The sequence below is a fragment of the Sceloporus occidentalis genome, unplaced genomic scaffold (genome assembly GCF_023333645.1).
Source record: "Sceloporus occidentalis isolate IW3139 unplaced genomic scaffold, rSceOcc1.0.p SCAF_448, whole genome shotgun sequence".
Lineage (NCBI taxonomy): Eukaryota > Metazoa > Chordata > Lepidosauria > Squamata > Phrynosomatidae > Sceloporus > Sceloporus occidentalis.
The window spans coordinates 205,340-213,260 of record NW_028317428.1 but is presented as its reverse complement, the minus strand read 5'-3'; positions in this window follow the sequence as shown (position 1 = coordinate 213,260).

Here is a 7,921-nt window from a genome sequence, read left to right as displayed (position 1 = left end):
CCACAATATTTTATTCTTATAAGCATTAGCATCTCCTGTAAAAATATTTAAGGCTCATTTTTCTACTATAGGCATCTATACAGGCAAGGTATATGATCAAATAATACATTAAATTAAAAAAAATCTATTTAATCTAGAGATTGCTTTTTGTACATATAAAGCATTGGTTTATGACTATTATTAATTAATAGTAGTCACAAATCATGCCATGTATGTAAGAAGCAATCCCTAATATTTTTAAAGAAAACTTCATGAACACTTATTTTTTACACTTACCACAATGCTGTGAATTATATGAGAAATAAAATCACAAGCTTTCAACGTAATATATGGAATATTGCCTCTATCTATAGACAATGTCAATATTTTTTTTAAAGCAAATCAGATTTACCTTCATTTCTTCTCAATCTATTTAAAAGAACCACTATACTTTACAGAGCCTGGATTTAAATCACACTAACGCAGAGAAGATGGATGGCTGCTGTTAAATAAAGCTAAAATTGGATCCTTCATGCAGGTGAGTGATGAGAGCTCTTTTCTGTCTTTCATATATATTTATTTGATATTACTCAATCTAAAACTAGCATTTTGTGTTGAATTTACACAAAAAATAGTCACTCCATTTATTCTAATACAAGATACTATTTCTATGGTTTTATGTAACATTTTATGTTGCAATTAATTCACTATTGGCATGATTCTAGTGATTATTGTACATAATTTGTTCAGTTTATCAAATTATATTTCTGGTTCAACAATGACAAACTTGAATTTTTTTGTAATAATCAAACAAAATACAGGTTTACAAGGCAAAGACGAAAGCTTCAAAGTTTGATACAAAGTACAAGAAGGCATAAAGTTACAAAACCAAATTGGTTGAATTGGGCACAGATGTGGATATTTGCACCTACAGTATTCCATCTATGCAAAGGAGTGTACAGTATGTTTGCTTTTCCCTTTATGCCAAGTCCACAAATTTGTGCACAACAATATGTATAAAAATACATTTTAGACCTTAAATATATATACTAATTTGCTGTTTTCTGGTCTAGCACCTATAATGCATTTCAAACAAGAGTATATATATATATATATATAAAAAAGGCATAAAGGCATTGCTGGCCGTATATATTTTTTTTTCAATTTCGGGCCCCAAAATAAAGGTGCGTCTTATACTTTGGGTAATACGGTAAGTTTACCAAGGTACCACAAAGGATAATTCCTTCTGAATGTTGTGTAGGTCTGATCCACAGCTACCATAAGGGCTTGTTTGAGGTAATTCCCATCACAGATGCTTGATCAATTATTAAATTTAAGGGTTCACTTACTTTCCCACCAGTACTGTGAATGTTTAATGGGGGTGTTCAATAAAGACATGAAAGATTATTATTGTATGCTATAAGCTCAAGCACTTTGTGTGTGTCTATACTTTTGGGATGTAGACCAGATCACATTTTATGAGCAATTAATGCAAAAAACATGTAATTCCAAAGGGTTAATTTACTTTATCGTACTACTTCAAATGCCAATGACTAAAGAGAAAAGAAAAGACAAAATAAGATAAGAATAAAGAATACATAGGTTACAGGGGCGTAACAGAACCCAGTCCTGTTAATGTGTTGTTTGTGTTGATATATGCTTGTTATTATACTATTGCTGTACACTGTTGCTAATAATATATTTTTATTTAAGTAGTGTTGTTAGATAGCTTCAGAATTTAGTTTCTCTTGATGTAAAGATCTTTCTAGTTACTGTATGTCAGAGGTAAATTGAAATTTGAGCACTGTTACACCGCCTTTAGCTAAAAAATGTATTTCTCAAAAATGGGTAACAATATTTTGAATACCTTCTAATGGCAGGTATCTCTAAACAGGCAATTAAGGAGGACCAAAGACAAAGACTGGACCAAAGAGTTTGTGGAAAGGTTGTGGTTTTAACCATTGGCTTTACCTTTGAATGCTACCTGCACAAATGCCTCCACAGGATGTGGTGTACCCCCATTGACATCCTCAAATGTACACATTTTCAAATTAATGTACTATATAGGGAGGCTCTGTCAATGACTGTATATATGATTAAAGACAAAAAAAGATGTAGGGGGGCTCAATCCCTTTATGTTCCTCCCAGGCCTGGACTGGCCATCTGACACATCTGGCAAATACCCATTGCTCCGGGTAGTGTAGTGTGTAGCCACGCTACATGAGCATACAAAGTAGTGTGTGGACGTGCATCAGGATGTCATCAAGAGGTCATCAAGAGGTGCCAGAGCTGCCTCATCATTGCCAGTGGGCCCTGGTTTCTCCTTTATATGTGATTTGCTTTGCTACTTCTCAGCTTGCTAGCCAGTGAGGAGAACTAGTGGGTATATGAAACACATTCACATTAACACCCACTAACATATACATACATGCTCGCTCTAAAACACATTAAAATATACTCATCACATCTAACCTTACATATTACAACACTTCTTCACAATCTTACTTTTCCTGGAGCTATTAGAGCTGCTTGCATACTGCACAAGCAGCCATGGGGGTACACAATGTTGCTAAATGCCCATCTCGTTGTGTAGGCCAGTCCAAATGGGACCAGTTCTGTTTGAAAATCAGTGACACTCTTAACCTCGACTGGAGGATCAGGGAGAGGACCTCACCTTGTGTGAACTTCCACCAAAATGGTGGAGCCTTGTGTGAACAATATAACCTTGTGTGAACTTCCACCAAAATGGTGGAGCTTCCTGTGATGTCCTCTCCCTCGTTTTGGAGAATCAGGGAGAGGACATCACTGGAAACTCCATCATTTTACACTATGATAACCTCCTGTGAATGGCAAAGTTTCTGGTGATGTCCTATAATCTTTGGATCTATGCTAACAATTCCAACTTGGGACAGAGTTACAGGACAACATTTTAATCATAATATAGAAATATATTGTACCTGAGGCTGACCAAATGTGCTTAACACCTTATGAGTATATAATATATATATTAAAATACAATAACACCTTATCAGTATGATATTGTATTTTAATATATATATTATTGTTGTTATTATACTGTTACATTTCACCTTTTTTCTGTACTTATTTTACCACTTCATAACAAAATGTGCACGTATATAGAATTAAATATATCAAAAATATTTCCATACTGAAACTGATTCTAGTAATTGTCAATTAACAGGTACATAGCTCCACCTCCCTCCATTTAGTTGGATAAACTTAGCGTATTGTCTTCCTCTCATGTAAAGTTTGAAGCTGGACTGAAACTCAAATTAACTCAAATTAAACACTACAAAAGTAAAATTAAAAATTACAAAATATATTTCAGGTTCTTTGAAAATATATTAAAATGTATAATTTAAGCGTTAAAGTAAAAAAAAATATGGCAATTATGTGAAATAACAGTATATTAAAGTCAGACATTTTTAACATTTAAGTATTTCATAGAGTGACAAACGGAAACAAAAATTATTTTGGTACAGGTTTTTATGTCTTAAAAATATTTACTTAATAAAAGGAAGTATGTATGGATTAGTATTGAAGTCTATGTGATATTTATTATACATTTTCGCAATAATATAGATATCTTTTAAATACTGTAATAAAAACATACTAGTGCCTCTTAAATACACTATTACTTACCAGCTCTTTTCATATTGTACTAACACAGACACTTTCGAATTGGTTTAAAAGCACATCATTCATTATTCAAAGCTCATCTTTGCATATTATTCCAGTTCAAGTCTGCCAGGCTCCCTGTGAAATTGTTCACAAAATTGATAACAGCAGACACACAAGCAATAAAGAGATAGCCCCGGGCATTCCGAACCCCCATTATGCAGATCAAACTGCAATTTTCTCTAACAAAGCCTTTCTTGATTCATAACGGATTGTAATTCTATTTTTCCAAAACAGTTCACTAAGAATCAAGTTGTAGACGCACTGGAGGTTCTCAAAAAACGATGCCTTCGGGCCTCCCTAGGAGTATTTTAGCTCACTCATCCTCTCCCTCCTTTCAGTTTCCTTTTCCACTTTTGTCCGTCCTAAACAGGGATTCTCCTTACTGAAAACTAGCCCACCAGCTTGCTGGTATCTTGCAAATCCAATTAGCTCCACTCTATAGAATATCAGACTAATGACCAGTCAGTTTAGACGCACAAGTCCAAGTGGAAAAATCAAATCAGGGCTTTTTGAGCCTCCCTGGCTGCTTTCAGAGTATCGTGGTATAACAGGCCTATCATTTTTCATGCACTTTGTCAGAAAATAGCCTGAAACACGGAGGTTCCACGCATTAGTATTATCTTTTATTTATATAATGCCAGCAACTTACGCAGCGCTTCTTACAGTACGTGCTTTCAAAGGGTATGGCAAAAGTAGAATTGACGTAGACAATCAGCGAAACAGATACATTAGGCTAAGAGGGCCCTGATCGCAAGCTTACATAGCACTTAGTTGTTGGAAATGTTTTCTTAAAACAAATTTGACATTTACTATCTCTGCAGTCAGCTGGATGGCAATGTTTAATTGATAAAAATTGTTTTTCTTCTCATACGCATCCAAAATACAGAGATGATTATGGCATGTTACGGACGACAATGCCCAATACCAGGCGTATAGATTATAATTAAACTGATCCCGAATAAGCAAGATATATATACCCAAATCCGTATGTTCAGCTTCAGAGGTTTAAATTAATTTATTGATAGCTATATCAGTGTACGGACACTTTTTTGAGAACAGCAAATGCCATGTAGTAAACAGTATACAATATTAGTCTTCGTATATATTTTGTGAGTCAGTATATGTTTGTTGTGCTTTAAGTTAAGTTTTGGTTCAGAAACAAATGGGACATTACAGCTGTCGTTTTACATGAAACCCCACTATCTGCAATTGCTTTTTAAATACGTATGAATGAGGCGCCGGGTGAAAGTTACATAAATTATCTTTTCCACAGAACCAATTATGCCGAATTAAATTGTGCTCATGTTTTTCGAAATAAATTCCCAAGGAATTAATTTTGACCAACCTTAAGATGCCTGCTTCTAATGATACCTCGCTGTAATGGATAAGTACTTGAAATATCTATAGAATAATGTTTGCATTGACTGTCTGTTTCATCTAGTGGCAATTCCTCAATTACCTATTCTTCATAAATGGGCTTTTTAATGTTTGGGCTAATGTCCTTTAAATATTAAATACTAGAAAGGAAAGTGCTTTCGGAAGTTCACGAGATGATTTGACTTGACGAGTTGTTTGGAAAAGTAATGTTTCGCTTATCGATATCATGTTGCTGCATGCAAAGCCAAATATAGTGGTTCTTAATTACGAGCGCCTACGTAGGTCATCTACGGGTATCGCCGACTATAGCTTCACAAATTAAACAAAAAACGAATGTGATTGTCGACAATATATAATTCACTCAACATATACAACCAGCTGTTTTTCAAGACAAATGCAATAGGGTCTAATAAAACAGGCTCTTAAATATGTACAAAACAAGTAAGCGATGTTTAAAAGCCTTAAAAAGGTTTCGAGGTTGTTTTTATGTGCAACCACAAACGGGCTATGTGATCATTCAGCATATAGTCCACTCACATTACATTTTTGTTATTATTATACACGACGAAATGTTCAGAACATCTATTTTAGGAATATGCGATCTGTGATAGATAGATAGATAGATAGATAGATAGTTAGATAGATAGATAGATAGATAGATAGATAGATAGATAGATAGATAGATAGATAGATAGATAGATAGATAGATGCGATATTGCGTCGCCGCAATATCGCATTATAATACGAGCCTTTACACAATACTACTAACACGATGATCAAATGTTAATTTGATACAGCTAGTGTCCCGTAGTCTTTTGTAATTTGTAGTTTTCTTTGCTACAGAATCATAATGGAGTCGTTTATACAAAAATCTGAATATTAAGGCGTAATAGTTGCACAAGATAGTTAAATGATGAAATTATTTTGAGGGGCTGGTGCTAAATCGTAATAACAAGCTACTTACTATTATTTTGTCTTTGTTTTCCAATACTAGGAACAAAATACCGGGAGACTGTATATGTAAGAAGAGTTCAGCAACTAGCATGTTATTCTAGGACAGCAACGCTCACTCGATTTCGATAAGAACCTTGGTGGAAAATATTAAACCTTTGTAGATGAGGCTTTTCAACAGATCTTTTAATATTCAATATCTCGTAATCTTGAACGTAATCTTTTAAAACATAATAACACTACGTATAGTAAGGAACCACGTTTTGGTTAACACATTAAGGCTAGACAGACAACGCTTTAAAGATTTGTTTTAATTAGCAATTGCATGGACCCCCCCCAAAAAAGACATTTAACGGCGTACCATGAAATAAATAATTGCTGTATGATAAAACAAGAGAAATAGATAAATCACCTGTAAGCATAGCCCACGGCACAACGCAGATGTTACTTGACGTGGTCACAATTTGCCACATTTGTTCTGTAATTTTTTTATTTTTTGCCAGTGAATATTTTATTCCCACGATTAAATCACGTTCAATATTGCAGAGGATACAATACGTGTATTTAATTAATTGTATTCATTTGTAAAATGCAAACGTATTTAATAGGACTGTTCGATTATGTATGTATGTATGTATGTATAAAATGTATATACAGATAAAACTTCGCACTTATACCGCTATTAACATGACATTAGTTTGTGAGTACATCAAGAATATATTTTGCAAAACGTTACCCCTATTTCCTAAGTTCCATAGACAAAATACGAGTAATTTTCTATGTATGTATGTATTTTGATTCCTAGCCGTCCAAAACGTCGGAATCGGGTGAAATGCAGTTCAAAAACAATTCTAACTTGACAAATCCATCATACTAAAAACAAGTGTCATCATTCTTAACCTTCTGCCATCATAGTTTTTCACATTGTTGTAATACTTTGTTTGCAAAGTCATTAATGTAAAGTAATAAAGGTACGGAAACAAATGCCAAATTTGGCTTTTCAATGTGCTTTCTTTTTCGTGTGAAAAATTGTGGTGTCATCTGTTCTGTGTATTTTTGGGCTCTCTTGTAATTTTGTACCGTGATCTGTTGATTCCTTCAGTGGTTTCAATGCTATAATTTGTGTTCTTTTAGGTTTCTTTATACTCTTCAATATGAGCGCACAATTGTGTGATTTCTACTGTATTTGAAATGTTTGTTGTATCCGCTTTGTTTTCATTTAATACTCTATATATGATAAGCTTCATTTATTGTTGTTCACGTAATGAAACATGCTTATTTAAGATCAACAGGATTGTACTTGTTATCTCCACACATTATTAGACGCTTACTTAGATGAAGTTTTACCAAATCTGTATAAAATCGCTATTTAATAACATGACATGTGGATGCAGTAACAATAAAATAACAATTCTAGAGTTTTAACTTTGTGTAGGCTAAAAATTAATCGCGTAATTAGTGACACAAAACACATACATGAAATACATGAGTCTATTGTGACACTAAGACCAGGGTAGATTGAGGCCATATTGAGAACTGAAGCATAAAAGTACATTATATAATATAATATAGTACTGGGAAATATATCGAAATTAATCTAGAATAACAAAACGTATTTTTAAGCAATGACTGTTTTCTCTATTAAAACAGCAAACCATAAAATAATGATCTGTATCAAATATATGTTGCAGTGTGTACACACTACACATGGCAGCAAATTAGTCACATAGTAAAACTGTTTATCCGGCAAGTGACATAGTATACGATGTAGCTAAAACAGGAAAGATCATTCAGGGAAATTTTCGATTCCATCTTTAACAGGAAACCTGCATTTGCTACAAGCCTGATATTGCAAGATCCACTACTAATTATACTACCTAACAAATATGACCCATTGTTCGTTTGTTAAAAT